This window comes from Callithrix jacchus, chromosome 5 (genome assembly GCF_049354715.1).
Source record: "Callithrix jacchus isolate 240 chromosome 5, calJac240_pri, whole genome shotgun sequence".
Lineage (NCBI taxonomy): Eukaryota > Metazoa > Chordata > Mammalia > Primates > Cebidae > Callithrix > Callithrix jacchus.
Genome location: NC_133506.1, coordinates 16,287,576 through 16,306,712, shown reverse-complemented (window position 1 = coordinate 16,306,712; position 19,137 = coordinate 16,287,576). Strand labels below are relative to the sequence as shown.

Here is a 19,137-nt window from a genome sequence, read left to right as displayed (position 1 = left end):
TCACTCCCAATACTGAGGCCGAAATTGGTTATGTGGCCCCCTCAAGGTCACACAGCTACTTAGGGACAACACAAAACCAGATGACAATTTCCAGAAGACTGAGATTTTGAAGCTATAACTGAAAACTCCCTGAGTTAATTAAGACAATGACTACAGTCCAACCCTGGCAAGAACAAAGGGATAATATTTATGTGAGAACGAACTTAGTCCATCTGTGGCTGGCACACAAATCTTTCCCTTCACTATATCAGGCTTACACTTGAACTTGTTCTGCCTCTGTTCCAAATAATTTTTGACTGATAACAGAAAACAAAAATCCTCCTGTTATTTCATCTGAGCCCAGCTTTTATAATTTGATAAGTACTGGAATATGTGTATTGTACGTAAGTTGCAGAGGGGTGGCAGGCAGGGAGTAGGAAAAAGGTTTATTAAATCAAGAAGCTATCATTTTAGACCATTACAAAAAAAAAAGCAATCATTTTATTTATTTCCCACACTTGTGCATTACAACCCACATGAATTGCCCACCAGTGAAAATCGTGAGACTCCTTCCTAAATAGTGAGACTGCTAAACTTCTATTTTGAAGTTTTATTGATATTTTTATTCATAATTTCGAGAGAAAGGACCAGAAGTATGAGTTGGTTGGTTGGTTTTGTTTTGTTTTGTTTTGTTTTAACCAAATCAACTGACCAAAGAAGAAACTGAAACTCCAGCACAGCAACTCTGGTACTTAGAGCCACACCATTTTACAAATGTTCAATACTTTAGCCCCAGAGACACAAATTCACATCTCTGCTCTGAAGATCCTGGTATATTAAGTATCAGGGGAAACTATTTATCTATGAAAAATGTATACATTTTTAAGTCTATTCAGGCTAAAGCTATCGTTAAAAGCAGCTAACTTTTTTTTTTTAATGGCACCTTACATTTCTGGGATTCTAAAAAGTTTGCCAGGCACCTGGTTTTTCCTATGCAACTGCTTCAACTACCCCTTTCTTCCCTCTCGTTCTCTCTCTCTCTCTTTCTCTCTCTCTCTGTTTTCTCTCCCCCCCCATCTCTCTATATCTCTCTCCTGCAATTGGCTTTGCTTTCTCAGTAGGCTTTTCCCCCATGCTATTCCAAATTTGGGCAGCTTCATCTGGATCAACCAGCTTATATTTAAATTAAACTATCTGACATGACATGTAAAATTGTCTTTCAGTAGTTTTAGTTCATTTTTCTTTCTTTGTTGGCTGCTATATCCAATTTTAATAATAGGGAATATATTTGGCATTCCCCCCTCCAAAAAAAGACCTTGTTCCTTTTGAATTTAATTAGTATTATCATCATCATCATCTCCATGCTTCACAATTCATACCTCAGCACAAAATTCAAGCTGACGTGTTGTGTTGATCCAACTTTCGCACTAGCCTCCTGTTTGGTCAAATCTCCATCCTCATCTGATTAATCCTCCCTCCTTGAAACACTCAGCAGGTGACTTCTAAGACACCATATGCCCTTGGTTTTCCTCCTGCTTCATTAAGCTGACTTTTATCCCCAATCTCTAACACTGATTCCTCCCTATCTCTCTGCCCTCTAAGTGCCCTTAGACTCAGTCCTCTGAGTCTTGTCTTTGCTTCTTGTCCACACTCACTATTTTAGTGATTTCAACCAGACTCAAAACTGCCACATTTACACATCTTCAGCTTACTCACATCTGACTTCCAGACTCTTAATTTCAACTAACTCCTGGTTCTATCCTCATTTTGGACACCTAGTGGGAATCATAATTTTACCATTTTATATATCCAAAACCAACTCCTGATCATCTCCATTCAAACCTCTCATAATGCAGTCTTCCCCATTCCAGTAAATAGCACTTCCATCCCAGGCACAAAACCTTGGAATCCCCTTCACCACCTCTTCTTTCCTCATACCTTACATGGAATCCATGATCAAATCCTACTGACTGCATTTTCGAAAGAGACCAAGAATCTGACCCCGTCAAACCACCTCCATCCCTCCGAACCTTGTTCAAATCAATATCCCCCAATCTCCCCTGACTACACAGGAACATAGCTTCCTGATTCTTCTTCTGGACATGCTCCCTCACAGTGTATTCTGAACTCAGCAGCCAAGGTGAGTCTTCTCAAATATAAGTAACATCCTGTCACTCTTGGGTCCCAATCCTCCAGAGGCTCCCCATTCCATTTAAAGCAGGAGTTGAAGTCTGCACAGTGGCCCATAAGACCCTCCTCCATACCCCAGCCTCCTGCCCAATCTCCCAGCACTCTCCCTATGTTCCACCCCAGGGCTTCCTTGCTCTTCCTCAGACACAGAAGACTCACCTCTGCCTTATAACATTTGTGTGTGCCACCTCCCACTCCTAACAGCCTGGGGAGGTCACCCCACAGATGACATATCGTCCTTCCTTAACAACTTAGGGCCTTGACTCAGAGACCACCAGCTCAGGGGGGGGCTTCCCTGTCCATCTTTTCTAAAATGACAACACACCTTCAGCTCCCTAGTCCCCTGTTTCTCTGTAATGATTAGCAGTAACTATGTGCTAAAATTTTGACTGTTGGTTATTCTGCCTTCCCCACTAGAATTTAAGCTGTAAGCTGAGTTTCTTACTTTTTTAATGCACTTCTCCAAAGCCCCAACTCCTAGAATAGTGCCATACCAGAGCTGAGAGTATAATCCACAGTTGTTAAACAAGTGAATAAATGCTCCACTATAACCTGGTTTTTCTTTACAAAAGGTCATGATAATCTTTTCACATAAAAAATGCACATCTAATCAAAGAGGCAGGGACAAGATGGGCCATGAGTGGGTAGCCATTGAAGCTGGGTGATGGTCATATGGAGATGGTTTAGACATTCATTCTACTTTTGTGTATATTTGAAATTTTCTGTAATAAAAAATAAATATACCTTTGCTTAATTATTTAATGACCACATAATATTCCACAGTCTGACTTTACCATAACTATTCAACCATTTACCCTACTGGAAGATATTTAGGTTTCATCTTTTTCTCTGTCACTAAAGACACTAAGATAAATAATCTTATACAACTATCCAATTTGCCTTACAACAATTTCCTAGAAATAGAAGAGTTTTCACATTTAAAATCTTATACATACTGCCAATCTTCCCTTCAGAAAGTCTGACCCAATTTATGTTTCCATTGGCACATTAAAGAAGTGCTATTCTAAGAGTGGTTCATAGCACGGTGCTAGGCTGCAAAGTGTTACTAACTGGTCCACTGAGATATATCCGGAAATTGACAGTAAACGTTTAGAAACATTTAATTCAATTTGAGAGTTAATTCTATGTCTGATGAATATTTATATATGTGTATGTGTGTGTGTCCTATTTGATGTATGTATTTATTTATTTATTTATTGAGATGAAGTTTCACTCTTGTAACACAGGCTGGAGTGCAATGGCGCCATCTCGGCTCACCACAACCTCCGCCTCCTGGGTTCAGGCAATTCTCCTCTCTCAGCCACCTGAGTAGCTGGGATTACAGGCACGCGCCACCATGCCCAGCTAATTTTTTGTATTTTTAGTAGAGACGGGGTTCCACTATGTTGACCAGGATGGTTTCGATCTCTTGACCTCGTGAATCACCCGCCTCGGCCTCCCAAAGTGCTGGGATTACAGGCGTGAGCCACCGCACTGGGCCTTGATGTTTTATTATGAATACCTGTGATTTTTATTTTCTGGCTTCTTATTTTTACTGTATGTTACAAGCATATCTGTCAAAAACACATTGGGAAAAGATTTCCCTTCAGTGTAGTTTGAAAAAAAACTACACTTTGCCCACAGCATCATCAATTATGAACTTTTTGCTTGTTTTTATTTGTCATTTTAGTCACTGCGAAATATAGGTTGGTGTAAAAGTAACTGCGGTTTTTGCCATTACTTTCAATGCAAAAGAAAAAAAACACAATTGCTTTTGTACCAACCTAATAATATACCGCTGTTGGTTTAATTTGCACTTTTGATTGCTGACAGATTTGACCATCTTTTCATGTATTGGATGGCCCCATATTCATTATTTTATGAATTGCTTCTTTACTCCACGACTCTATTAAATGTTCATCTTGCTGATAACATTACAAGAGTTTATTTTAAAAGCTCTGTGTACCTTAGAAATATCAGCCTTTGTTGATTATGTTGTTTGTAAATATTTTCCCAGTACATGACCTGTCCTTCAAACAAGTTGAGACGGTTGCCAACATTTTGAAAAATAAAGATGTAAAAACGTGTGTATATGTAGTCACATTTTTAAATCCTTTCCTTCCTGGTTTCTACTTAGAGATGCCTTCCCCATATACACATAAATTGTAAAAATATTTATCCATAGATTTTTCTCTTACATTTTACAGCTTATCTTGTTACATGTATAATTTTGATCACTAGAATTATTTCTACATGAGCAGTGTGGTAGAGAACCTGCTTTGTTTTTCCAGAAGACTTGGCAGGTATCCCAATATCTTTTATTGAGTAATTCATCTTTTTCCTACCAATCTGAAACACCAACCTTACCATATGCTAAATAACCATACGTCTATATGTAAAACAAGGTTCTTTAATATTTTACTCACTGATGTATCCCTGTATCAATATCATTGTTCGATCATCATTGACTTAAAATATTCTTTAATATCTAAGATGGCAAGTGGCCCTCATAAATATTTCTTATACTACTGAGAGTATTAATAGGTTCATCCTTCCAGATGTAGTTCAAAATCATTTTGTCAAGTTCCCTAGTCTTGATAGAAATTATACTGAGTGTACACTTTAATAGAACAAAACTGATATTTTTGTCTTACTATACTGAATCTGGCTTTCCAAGAACAAAGAATCTCTCTCCACAAATATGAAACTCATTTTGTTTCCTACAATTGAGTTTTATAGCTTTCCTTACTTAATTCCTACTATACATTTCTTGGAGAGTCACTCCCAACATTTGTATGGTTGGACTCTTATTTTAGGTGTGATCTCTTTTTAATAATATTGTCTAATATTTATGCTTGGTAATTAAATCATCAATTGTTATTTAGTTTGTGGATAAACAGCAATTTTAATCAACAATCATGGTTGTTGATTAAAGTTTTTAGGTGAGTCTGAATTCACTCTGCTAATTTTACTCATATCCGCATTCACTCGTTTTTAAAAAAATCAAGCACTTGTTACATATATCTCAACATATCAGGGTACCTAAAGATTAATATTATATTTTAAAATATGAATACTCTCCAAGGAATATAAAATCTAGGAGAATATATAAAATATGCATAGATTATTGTACAAGTCAGAAATTGGGAGGACTTTAAAATGGTACAGTTAAACTGTATGATGAGAGATAACAGAAAGACATACTACAGAAGGATGGAGAGCTTAAGGAAGTCTTCATGTGCGTGGTAGCATTTATCTTGGGGACAGAATGTTAGGATGTAAAGAGATTAAAGGGATAATATTCTAGGAAGAGGAAAAAAAAGTATAATCAAAGGCAAAAGGAGAAAACCCCAGATAAATCTGGGCTAAAGCACAGGGTATACTAAAGAAGGAATCGGATAAACTAATAAGTGGACTTCTCTGAAAGCAAGATTAATTTTGTTCTTAGGTAGAAAATGGGGAGCTATGGGATGAACAGGGCTATGTTCTAGGAAATTAAATCTGAGGGCAAGATGCAAATATTGGGCAATTGGGGGTGAGAAGGACTGAGGCAGGGAGAGTATGGTCATTCTAAAACACTGCCCCCAAATTCTCTGACACTTCTCCAGCTGAGAGGTAGGAATCTGTATTCCCATTCCTTGAACTTAGGCTTTCTGGCTGCTTGACAACAATCCAGCAAAAGTGACACTAGACCAGCTCCCATGCCCAGACCTTAAGAAAGTGACAACTTTTACTCCTATCTCTTGGAACATTTCCTCTTGCAATTCAGCCACCAGGCTATGAGGAAGACTAAGCAGTCCATTGAGAGCCCACATGGTGATGACCGAAGTCCCTAGTTCTTAGCTCCCAGCCAGCTGCTGGCATCAACTTGCCAGGCATGTAGGTGAATCATCTCACAAGTGGATCCTCTGGCACCCGGTCAAAGTATCCCCAGCTGATGCCATAAGAGGCAGAGATGAGCTTTCTCTGCTAAACCCTGCCCTAACTGCAGATTTGCGATTGCTACTGTTTTAAGCACTTAGTTTTGGGATGGTTTGTTGCACAGCAATAGCAACTGGGACAGAGACAAATTTAGAGGTTCTCATAATAGTGCGTATCAATGAGAAAAATGACTTAAAAGCAGCTGTGAGAATGGGGGAAATGGGTTAAGATGCCAGTATATTCTGAAGGTGCAATTAATAAATGAGAAAATTGCTGCCTAAAATTAAAATTATAATTTAGCCTCTTAGTTATTTCCCTGAATAAGAATTAAGTAGATAGAAATAGCTATTTACTAATATTTCAGATGGGAAAGGGATTTTCTGTTACAAAGCAGTAAATATGACAAAACTGGAAATACTCTAAAGACAGCCTTTGAGGATTTAACATAGACCAATCACTCTCAAACTGTGTGCTCAAGACAAGTTCAGGGTTGCGAAGAGTCAAAATTATTTTCATAATGATACTAAGAAATTATTTTCCTTTTGTTACTCTCACTCTAGTTTTCCAGAGTCTTCATCATGTTCAGTATCTCAGTGAACTGACTGCAAAAGCAAATAAGGGAATTCAGATCTCTTTTATTAAGCAAGACTTTAAGAGATTTGTAAAAATACTAAATGGTGCCACTATTCTCACCAAACATACATTGTTTTGAAAAACAGAGTAATTATTTATTTAAGAAATTATTATTTATGTTAACATGTAACAGGTTTATTATTGTTACTTAAATGTTTTTAAATGTCCCCATTTTACTTTTTAATATAGCAAATAGTTATAATATAAGCTGCATGTTAAAAAGCTGTATAGAACTCTGAACAATTTTTAAGAGTATAGATGGGTCTTAGGCCAAAAAGTTAGAGAAGTACTCAATACTGGGGCACAGAGTATATGTCAAGGTGTTAAAAAGTACCATGGCAGAGTAGACATGAAGAAGAACGAAGGGGTCCTTACAGGTCCTAGACTTAAATATTATCAGCATCTTCTTAGCTTATATGGAAGTGACAGCCATGCAGCTATTTTATGTAAACATTTTTGTGTTCATAATCTTGCTGCATAGCACCTTTAGTCCCCAGAGAATATGGCAGGAGAGATTAAATCAACTGTCTCAGGTTACAAAGTGCTGATATTAATAATATCTTATATTTGTTCAAGCTCTAGCCCCCCCCCCACCCCCAAATATGCTCTGGTATTAAGGGGAAAAAGTAAGTACATTAAATCAAGAGAAATAAACTGTTAACATAGGTAGTTATTTATGTTTATTAAGGTAGTTTTCCCCTAAAGGACTAAAAACATTTCAAATACATCAGCATGCATAAAACCACCATTAATAACCTTACAGGTATACAGTTGCTATATCCATATTGTAGAAGAAAAGAATGTTATTAGTTAATACTAATAAATGTTATTAGTAAACTAAAAAGCAAAAACATTAAATCTTTAATTCTTTATCTCTGCCAAGCTATCACTTACATGTCATGCCAAAAGCAAAACGGATATCTTGAACCACCACATTTGCCACTTTTAAATGAGCATCAATACTTTCTCCTTCTGTTTTAATCTAAGATGATTTTGTATAATCAATTCCCTCTTTCCATCTTCATTGTCCACCTCTACCATCTATATAGAACTCTTAAGCCTGGGAAATGTTTTTTAACAAGACTATCAAAGATTTTCTATGCATTTATGAAGCAAAACTAGTCACTGAACTTGCATTCTCAGTTATCACAATCTTCCTGGTGATCCAAGAGGATTAAAAAGTCACTCAAAATGCTGATTTACAGCTGGCCATGGTGGCTCATGCCTATAATCCTAGCACTTTGGGAAGCCAAGGTCGGCAGATCATCTGAGGTCAGGAGTTCAAGACCAGCCTGGCCAACATGGTGAAACCCTGTCTCTACTAAAAATACAAAAATCAGCCAGGCCTGGTGGCGAGCAGGACGCTGAGGCAGGAGAATCACTTGAACCTAGGGGGCAAAGGTTGCAGTGAGCCAAGATCATGCCACTTCACTCCAACCTAGGCAACAGAGCGAAACTACATCTCAAAAAAATAAAAACCAAAATGCTGATTAAAAAACTGGCAAATTGTTTTTACAATGGGGCATTAAGCTCTCCTCTAACGCTTAGCATCCCCAGGTAACACACAGGGAAATGCTTAGCGTCACTAAGCAATATATAGGGAAATGTATGTAGGCCATAATCATACTCATGGATAAACCATGCTACTACTCAGTGCAGGAAGATGATTCCACATAATGGGCAACTAAAAAATGAAAAAATGTCAGCTAGTAACTGATAAGGAGAAATGATGAGATTTATGTGGCTGAATGAGGGTGTATACAAGGCTAATGTCAGCTTCCACAGTGGACAAATCTGAAAATATATAAGGAGTCAACATAACAGAAGTTTATTTCTCTCTCTCTCTCTTGCTCACATAATTTATGCTCCATCTTCCATTGCATAGAATTTGTTACTGGGAAAGACTGCAAATATGACTATTAAAAATTTTCCATTCAGGAACATATAGATTACTGAATAGAAATAGTGAGAAGCCATCCATAATGCAATTATTTAGAGTCAGGTTCACTTAATCCTGTCTCTCACCATCCCCTCAGGCCTCCTAGATTATTGGCATCCAACCACAGGAAAGAGGATGACAGAGCCTGGGATTGCAAAGCCGTGTCCCAGATTTGCCTTACATGACTGTTCACATTGCTTTGGTGAGAACAAGTCGTGTAGCTCACCTACATACAATTGGAGGCTGCTCCACACCATACTTCTCCCTGGCTGGGCAGCTGTTCACACCATACTTTTCTCTTGAGGGCTGAGCACAAGTTATGATGGACAGCAAGCAACCTCTGTCCCTGGGGTGATGGTTCCACTGCCAGGAAAACCTCTGACCAATTATCACGAAATATGAGAAATGGGCCACAAGAAACTTCACTCACAGGTGGGCAGCCTACCCACAACAAAATCATGCTTGGGATGAGGAACCCCTCAATGGGCAACACACCACAGCACCTACAGAAGAAGCTGTGGCACTCTTGAGATGATGCAGATGGTCACACAGCTGCTGTGTGCATGAAAGTGGGAATCAGTGCACAGGAGGAAGAGACAATATGCTTAAGAACCGAAAACCATAACGTGAAACAATATGTGAGTCTGTCTGTTCTGGAAAAGCAATAAAACAGGCAGATCAGCCTAGCCAGTAGGGATCAGAAAAATAGTAATTATTCACAGGCAACGGTTTTGATTACATTCTGAGTATAAGAAACAGAATTATAAACACAATTCTCTATAAAAGCAAAAATAGAGTTGCTCTATTACTAAACCCATGTGGGATATCTGAAATTCTGATATACATATTCTTCCATTAAAGGATATTCCTTTCCATTCAACAAGTCAGCAGGTTGTCCCTGTGTTACAGCTACATGGTTTCTTTTGATTTTTTTTTAAATTTTCCTATTATGCGGTTTGAGGTTACAGTGAGCTATAGTCACGCCACTGCACTCCAGCCTGGGCAAGAGAGCAAGACCCTGTCTCTAAAAAAAATTAATAATAACAAATAAAATTAAATTGTCCTGTTATTATTTCATGTAAGGAGGATGTGCATTAGAACAGAGGAGACTAGTCTGGCTCCTTACACTCAGAAAAGGCTGTTTCCATTAGTACTGCTTTTGTTCCCAGTAATTGACTCTGACCCACTTCACTGTTGGTGCTGGTCACCACAGGTGGCTCTGGACCTGCCACCATGGTGCTTCCTGCACCAGTGATGGGCAGAATTCCAAATCATTGTTTGCCTCTCTAAGCCACCCCTCCAGAGCCCCAGGCCCAGGTGTGACAAACCTAAAGTCTCATGAGTGTGCCTACCTGCTGGCAGACACCAAGAAAAATACAAAAGTGGGCACTGCTGCTTGGGAAGTTAAGAGAAATAGCACTTTTATTCACCCAGTTTCACACAATATCAGATGCCCCCAAATTCAGGAAAAAGATTCCCCATGCCAGGCAGCCCAAATTGGGATGAATGTATACTGTACACACAATAAAATGTTAATTCAGACCACCACATGGACCCCTGCTGCTTGTCAAGAGATATGGGCCATCTCAAAAGGGAGGAGAGCTGGAAGATTATGGGGCAAACAATTTTCTTTTTCATGCTTTCACTAAGGACTCTTGTCCATAAACATCTTCCAGGATTTACAGGGCAAACCAGGCTTTGTCTTCTCAATTCACTGCCAGGACCCCAGGGGCAAAGCCACTAGGAATAGCTTTGTGGTGGGGGTACTACTAGTGGCATTCCTAGTGATGATAATCGTCCCCAGAACTGTCACACACAAAAAAACTTTCTGTGATGATGAAAGTGTTCTATGTGCAGCCCTCTAGCCACATGTAGCTAATGAGCATTTGAATGGTGAACATGTAAATGATAAACTCAATTTTTAATTTTCTTAATTAAAATAACTATATGTGGTTAAATTTAAATGACCGCATGTGGCTACCAACTTTCATACTGAAGAATACACATAATCAATGCAGCATACAAGAAAATGGACTGTTTAAAGGTTTTTAGAAGGAAGTTTCTCCATTGTTCCTAGTAACCTAATCTAATATCTAACAAAATAAACATCTGAGTATTTCTTTCTGACTGTTTAAAAACATGTTGGCCCTGTCTTGGTTGAATCATGGATCCAATCGTAACCTGATTCAGGTACTTTCCCTATTTCCTAGAGCAACAATTCTCAACTTCTTTGATTATGAGAACCCATCTTTAGGGTCAAAATGAATTGTTAGCCATTTATAATAGTAGTATGAAATAGCTTTAATTTCTGTTGATTAATAAAATACATTATAATTAAAAAGCTCCTCTTAATTCAGTAACACTTTATATTCATGTACATTTCCTTACAGCAGGAGCTATACAGAGTTTTTAAATAGTCATATATATATATATATATACACATAGGAGACTATTTATTTAATATATGACACATCTTAAGAATGCCACTTAGTACCATCACTACAAAGCTAACAGTCCATGTACTCCAGGACTGTTACAATATTCCACAGCCTCCTGGGCTCTGTTACCCACACAGCTGAGGAGCCTTTTCAAGACTGTGCTCCTAAGTGTCTGACTACTTTGCAGATATGTGAGTATTTATTCCCAAGAGGGATTTTAGATTAATAAATGTGAAAAAGCAACTTTCCTAGTAGCTGGAAGTCAAATTTTTTCAATATATATCTGGTAGCAGATATATGATACAAATGATTTATGCTGCAGTTAAGTCCAATTATCTATCATTCAAAGATGATCAAGGTTGAATAATTTGGATTTCCTAAAAGTATATGTTTATGACTCAACATGTAGATCATACTTATTAACTCTTTTCTGGTCATTGTTCTATCAAAAATTATCCCTACTGTCTGTCTTTGATTAACTCATGTTTCTCTGTGTCATTTTTGAAGCCAAAATTTGAAGAAATACTCTGAGAAAAAAAAACATTTACTTAACAATTATGCAGTCAATTCACTGTAATTAATCTGCATAAAGCAGGTTTTTGAACTCCAATTTTGAAGCAAATTATCAGCAATCTCCCTGGTCTCCATAAGTTCACTCTGGTTGCACACCCTCATAGGATTTATGTACAAATGCGAGAAGGTACATGGGTGGCTCAATTTGGGTGGCTCAATTTATTTTAAATAGGCCAGACATCACATCTCAGTTTCAACTCCTCTATTGCCAATTTGGAAATAAATGAATGTTTGTTCTCCACTAGATTCCCAGTGATCTAGTACAAACCATGATCTTCTCTTTTGCTATCTAAAGATGGGTGCTTTATAAGTAACATGTGAACAACTGCTTGGGTAGCTCTGTCAGAGGAGAACCAAGCCATTCCCAGGGCAGGGATGGCCAGGAGCTAGATGAGTAATTACAAGCTGAAGGTGAACAGTCACTTTTGTGAGGTTGCAAAAGATTGAGAAAAGACACCATCAGTGTCACAAATTTGTTATTATAATTAAATCAGGACAAACTGTTTCTACAGCCTAACTTTTCAGCCCAGAAATGACCTAAGAGCTAAAATCTTACAATCTTGAGAGCAAACTAGAGGGTAACATGAAAGGATAATGGCACAAGGTCAGATACTACCACTGTGACCTTAAAACATCTCCCCAAATCTCAGACAGTCCTGTGGTTTGGGGTGACAGCCCCATGGGACCCATCACACCACTCATGGCTAGAGGTTTCCCAGTCTCCACAGGCACTCCCAGAATGCATGGCTCTCTTCAGAACCAAGTCCCCAACTACATCTTTCAGAACAGGGGAGCCAATCCATATTTCAGAATAAAAGGTGTGAGATTAAAAAAAAAAAAACAAAAAAAACTGGGCAGTGTGGCTTACACTTGTAATCCTAGCACTTTGGGAGGCCGAGGTGGGCAGATCACCTACTCGGGAGGCTGAGGCAGGAGAATCCCTTGAACCCAGGAGGCAGAGGTTGGAGTGAACCAAGATCATGCCCCTGCACTCCAGCCTGGGCAATAGAGCGAGACTCTGCCTCAAAAAAGAAAAGAAAGGAAAAGAAAACCAAAGTAGCTCCTAGGCTAGTATGAGTTAACTCCATGAAATTTGGAAACCTCTTGCAGGCTCTGTATGGATTACAAAAAGATACCAGACACCCAAAAATGCCCCCAACCTTATTACAGCTGACAAAGTATCAAGCAAATCACAATCCACACTCTGAAAAAGAAGTCTCACACACAAAAAAAATGAAATATATCACATTTTTTACTGGCCACAGACCATTTTACACTTCCAAACTCTCTGAGTTTCCTATAAAGATGTCACCCACTGAAAAAGACAGGAACACATTTCATCAAGATGAGATGAAATAAATCTATTAGAATAAAAAAGGTATCTGCTGAGAGGCACTCACTTATTACACAGCCTATGCATTGACTGCTGTAGACATCAACTATTTTCTCAAAATAGTCGTTCTTTAAAAAGACTGGCAAACTTAAATATTGAATTTAGAAAGATGAATCCGAGGTTTTCATTCAATTCACAATGGTATCTGTTAGCAGCATAAAAAATGCTTCTCGATTAAATCATCTGAGTTGTAACCCATGCAAGATAAAATTTTTTAAAACTCACAAATTTAAAAAGCATCTAGACCTACCTTTTTAAGAGATCACATTTCAGGATTCTGTATCAGAGAGAAACCGTCTGTTCCTGTGAAGAAAAAAATGAAAGGAAAACTATCTACTAGTAACAATAAATAGCAAATGTGAATTTTTAAGACTAGCCTATATTCTTATCATGTTGTGTTTCATTTATAATATTAAAGAAATGGAAATCTTTAAATTAGTCTTGAAATATTTCTTCATTTCTATCCATATAAAACAGTTTATAGATTTTAATTCCAATGATTTTTAAAGAACGAAATGGATAAAATCAAATAGAAAATGGATAAAAATAAAGGAAAATTGCTCAAAATTAAAGTATTTATTTCATATCTATCCCAATGACATATTTTTAAACATTTTGTTTAATTCCATAAAGTAAATGTATAAACAAAGAAGAAAATATATAAAATTCCACTCTTGTTTCTGCTTTTCCAATGGGAAAATGAGGTGAAAAGGTTGTAATAAGCTGTGTAGGTAACAGAAGGTAACAACTATAAGCTGCTACCTCCTTCTATTGATTGTTTTAATTGTCCAAGCCAATAAAAACCTATATTTATGGGCTTTATTTTTCTTAGCTAAGACTTTTAGATTACAAAAAAAATACATAAAAATTTAAATAGAAACAGAATCCCTCTGATTTTATTTTACATGTATTACTTTAAATAAACAGTTGACACAGAAACCTACTAGTCACTCATAAATACTAAATATGACTTTTCAAGATCACTTGTTGACATAAATTATTTTAAGTTTACATATTCAAGCCAAAAAAGGAAAGTAAATGGTTCAGTTTAATATAAGTTAATCATCCACTACTATAAACTGTTTCCAGTCAAATCTAATTAAAATGACAACGGGATAATGTCCACAAGAATGTAATTCTGACTCTGACAATGTATTTGTTTGGTTCCATCTGCAATTTAATTTCCAATGGGGATAATAATACATAGACTTAGAAACAATGACCAGGATTCTGACCCAAAAGAGCTCCAAGGATTTGAAAAGACTGCCAATGCATAAATTCAAGGAGACCACAGTCCAGAGGCATCCGGCTCCACAAATGAGAACTCCTACATTAGCTTGTGTTTGCTTCACTTCAGAATAAAAATCCTTTTTAAACTTTAAATAAGAAATTCTCACAATGTCCTGCTGAAAGGACTGTGAACCCTGCAACCACTTCCATGTCAGTAAACAGCCAAGGTGAGTTCCACTCTTCTTGGCCAAGCTTAGTTAGCTATAGAACCTCTTTCCTTCAGAGCAACACCAATGCCCCATGTGGACTCCCTTGTGTAAGCCAGCATCTGAGGCCTTTCCTCTCTTGCTCTTCATCCCTGCATATGTCAGCCAGCATTATTTCGGTCCCCTTCACTGCCAATACAGTATAGTGAGGGTAGCACTGCCTGTTCTCTTTTCTGAAACTAGAGTTGCAGGTAAGCTCTGCTAACAAAAGAAAGCCAAGAGAGCTAAGAAAGCCAGGATAGATCAATGATCAATATGGACACATGGGTCACTGCACACACACTAAGCCAAATCGTAATCTATGTCATAGTAACAACTGGGGTAGGGCCACTTATAGAGCTTCAGTCTATAACTGCCCAACCAGAAATAATATATCTATTTTTGTTTCAAATATGGATTTGCTTCAAAACAATCCAGTTGGGGTCACCAATGGGGAGGAGTAATGGCTGAAACAAAACTGGCCATGATTTTGTTATAGTGTAATGACGGATATACGAAGGTTCTTTGTGATATTCACTGTACTTTTATGTATATTCAAAATGTTCCATAACAAAAAGTTTTTTAAATGTTCATTTGATGGAAATTATTTGTGAAAATACAGAGAGAAATGTATAGATCATAAATATCGCAACCTTTCTGTTTTTGAAATACTCTCTAACAAAAAAAAGGAAATACTTTAGGCAAAAAATTTAAAAAATCAAATATCATACCAGGAAAAATGAAAAGCTTATACATATGGATGTTTACAAAATCATAAAGATGGCTTTGAGTATTTATTTCAATATTCCAAAAGCTAAATAACAAGTTTATACTTAGTTGCAATAATAAGTATATATTTTGTTTTTTTATTTTAGGTATCCTGCTTTGAATTAAGTAACATCAACCTAGGAACACTGGTTATCTCATGCTTTTCAGAAATTGTAGGTAGTTAAAATACACCTTTGATTAATGTAATTGGGGGAACAAATAGCATATCATTAATATCAATGTGATGTTTCATGAACAAAAATCTTTCTAATTACAAGATCCAAGAGGGAACAATTTTTTTTAAATCCTTTATTCGTGGCAAAGATTTGGAGCCACAGATGTAAATTATCAGATCTGCTACCCACTCATCCTAGCTGAGTGATCTATCATCGCAAAACGGCCAAAGGATAGGCACTTTATGGATTATACCACTCAATTTGACTAAAATTTGAAAGAGCCAAAAAGGGGTCATATGAGGCTAAAGTGAGCTTTCACAATAAGCAGGGAAAGTAATACACAACTAAAATCATCCTCACGGCCTAGGAATTTGACTTACTGACCCCGCCAGACACCACTACTAGAAACCTGACCCTGGACATAAAATAAAAAGCAGGATTTATATCGTGGTTTGGGGAAAGACCATGTGTAAAACTGTGTCAAGCCTACATGATAAATAAACCAGGTGTAAGAAAAACCTCACATTCGCTCTGAACAGAAAACAGGCCAAGACCCAACACTGAATCCTAACATGAGATGTGATGATTAAAAACAAGAAAAGAAAAACACAGTTCACGGTCTTCTATTTTCTTTTGCAAGCTTTCCTGGCCCAAAACAATCTGTTTCCTTTCCAATAAAGAAACAATGCCAAACTCTGAAAAGGAAATTTGTCTGACTTAATGGGTAAGCATATAAAAGCTGGAAAAGGGAGTATTATGGGAAAACCAGAGCAACTCAGCCTTAGGAGGCAGGCTTCCAAATTTATTGGTAAATGGATTGAAGGTCAGAGGAGGGAGGGTAGGGGTAATAATTATGAACGAGTTACATGACGGAGGTCAGCTAAACAGTTGTTTTCAATTTGAAAATCACAGTTCTAGCCATTTACTACGTGAGCTAACAGAAACAGCCATTAGCTCACAACCATACTTAGATATTTTACATTCATGCAGCCATAACATGAGGACCAGTTTTACTAAATTTGGAATGGTATCACAAGGCCTTATGCATTTAATAAATATATGTCAGATAAGTGAATTAATGAAGTAGTCACCAAATCATGAAATCTAAGACTAAGTTAGTAGATGTGACAAAAACAAAATTCCCAGGTATGGTGGCTACAGCTATTTGTCTAGCCAACATCTATAACATTAGGGGGCAATATTCTATGCTAAAAAGATTTGCTTTCCCAGTCACTATGGCAGCTCGGGACAGCCACATGACAGTTTTGACCAACGAGATACAAGAGAGAGAGCTCTAATAAAGTTCATTCTCATGATATAAACATGTCCAATCCCTCTTTCCTGGAAATAGCTCCTGGGTGGTACAGAGCCATCTCACACCTAGGAAGACAAAAGCTAAACGCTAAGCAGTATAGAGAAAGATAGAAGGAACCTGGTTCTCTGACGGCACTGCTGAGATGCCACATCTGCACAAAATGCTTAGATTCCTAAGCCTGCATTTCTCTTACACTTTTGTGAGTTTAGTCTTCTGTTTTCTATCATTCACAGACAAAAATATTACAATATACACCAGCCATAACTTATTTTCTCCCTTTGTGTCCTCAGAAGTTGCTCCTGATTCAACAACTGTGATGCTCTCTGTACCTGTTCAGTAACAGATATATCAGCACTGCAGTAAGAACCTCATCAATGGTTTCCAATTGTTGACACTGAGGATGTCTCACACAACAGGCTCACCGACAAGCTTCAGGGAGAATCAAAAGAGCATCAAAAACAACAAGGCACATCACTCTACCAAGCCACACTGTACTTCCCTGAGGAGCTTTACATTTTGATATTAACAATGAAAAAGGAATGATGACCAAAAAAGACAGCAATGCTATTCCAATGTCCAAAGAAATGAAGAATTTATTCTAATTTAAGACAGTCTTAAAAACCTGCATGTCTCACAAAGAAAAGTAAATATTTAGGGGCATGGCTAGATTAAATATCAGAAATGGAACAGCACCAAAAAACAGAAAACAAGAACATGAAGATGCCTCTTGAGGGCTGAAGAGCTGACCTGATCCAAATGCTGTTACTCTGCTTTATAGGGCCTCAGGAATGCACCTTCTGTGGAACTGAAAATGCTGTAGCAATTTCTGTTATCTGCGGATCTCTCGATACAACATAAACTCCTAGACCTCAGGAAGCGAACCTGTAACAAGTATTGACAAACGCTGAATGAATGAAGAAGCAAAACTACATAGAGATTACTTTGTCGAGAGACTTTATAAAACCCATGCAATCCTCAAAAAAAAATCTGTAAGCATCACTTCTAGAGATATAATAAACAGTTGAACTAATTGCGTATTTAATAGTCAAATGCCTAAGAAAGAAAAGAACAGAACTACACCTAAGAGATAGCTATGATTGTATAATCCAGGTAAGGTGTTAGGCACTTTGCAACTGGTATTTCATGCAGTCTTCACCACTCCCCAGTGAGTCTCTCCCCTTTCACATGAGGACAAGTTCAGTGGGAGTTAAGGAGCTCAACTAAGGTCACATTTCTAGCAAAAGACCTAGATCAGAATCTAGGAAGGTCAGCTCTCATGTTTCTGCTGTATAATGTTGTTTCTCACTTTTGTCTTTATTAAAATATTATTTATAAACTGCATACCTACATTAGCTGAAGGAGCATTCAAAGGAACCTTCAGTCTATGGCCAAAAACATAAGCAAGGTGAGGCTCCATTGCAACCTCAAGCACAATTACTGTGTGCCCATATCACAATTACTGTGGTTCCACATGACCCAGCTGGTGACTTTCTCTAGCTCACTTTACAGCTGTAAAGACTTGTAAAGTCTCTACATATCTATGGCATGTTTTTTTCAAAAAGCCACCATGTACTTGTATGACCAAGAAACAACAAAAAGAAACCTATGAGTCAATGGCATTAGTTTCAGAAATCAGCCCTCTCCCATGTATGGTACAAACACACAGCTCTCCTGTCACATTTATAGAATGTGTGGCACCAAGACTCTGGGGACCCTGGTCTCCGGGGAAGCTTATAAATAAAACCCACTGTGTCTATGAATACAACATATTGAATTGATTAAAGCAGTTTAAAATGAATTCATTTGAACCAAAAAGAGAAACAAATCTACTGTTGAAAGAAAAAAAATTGAATGTATATTGCAATAGGCTCCTAACACTTTGCATTGAATAAATACTACCTCTTTGAAGTTGATGAAAACCTCAGTGAAAATATTTATCCAGTAAACATCTCAGTGAAATAAACTGTGATGACTTCAAAGAAACCGAATTTAACAACTTTATAAATTCTCATGGAGAAGAAATAGAATCACTATCCCCAAAACATTTGGTAATTATTTATATACAACATGTACACAGTCTGTGATGAACGTGCAGAGATGCAAAAGTTAACTGCAGTATATTAGCTTAAACATGAGCTTCTTTACTCTGCCATTTCAGGTTAACTTTTCCAGCAATTTTTTTGTAACACAGAGTATTCTACAAGTCCTCATATCTACCACAGAAGCTATCTAACACCCATTTGAAAAAAAATACCAAAAATGTGTTAGAAGCCAAACTTATTTTGGAATAGTTATTGGGTGATAAAGAAGCCTTCCATTTTTTCCTCCCCCTTTCTA

The 19,137-nt window shown here is 37.4% G+C and overlaps 2 protein-coding genes across 4 annotated transcripts in view; both read right to left on the bottom strand.

Annotated features, from left to right (window-relative positions):
• The window catches only part of LOC144582454 (uncharacterized), a 160,818-nt gene that overhangs the window by 119,573 nt on the left and 22,108 nt on the right, over positions 1-19,137 (bottom strand). The gene's annotated exons all lie outside the window — the stretch shown is intronic.
• PLCB4 (phospholipase C beta 4) overlaps positions 1-19,137 on the bottom strand; it is a 397,376-nt gene that overhangs the window by 356,520 nt on the left and 21,719 nt on the right. Inside the window, exons 2-3 of one of the 3 annotated variants that reach the window (XM_078371334.1) lie at positions 17,548-17,682; positions 13,317-13,369 (exon numbers count right to left, since the gene is read on the bottom strand). The exons of 1 other annotated variant lie outside the window; for it this stretch is intronic. The gene's annotated coding sequence lies outside the window, so the exon portion shown is untranslated. The remainder of the gene's footprint in view (positions 1-13,316; positions 13,370-17,547; positions 17,683-19,137) is intronic. One more of the 3 variants, XM_078371335.1, reaches the window with a different exon arrangement.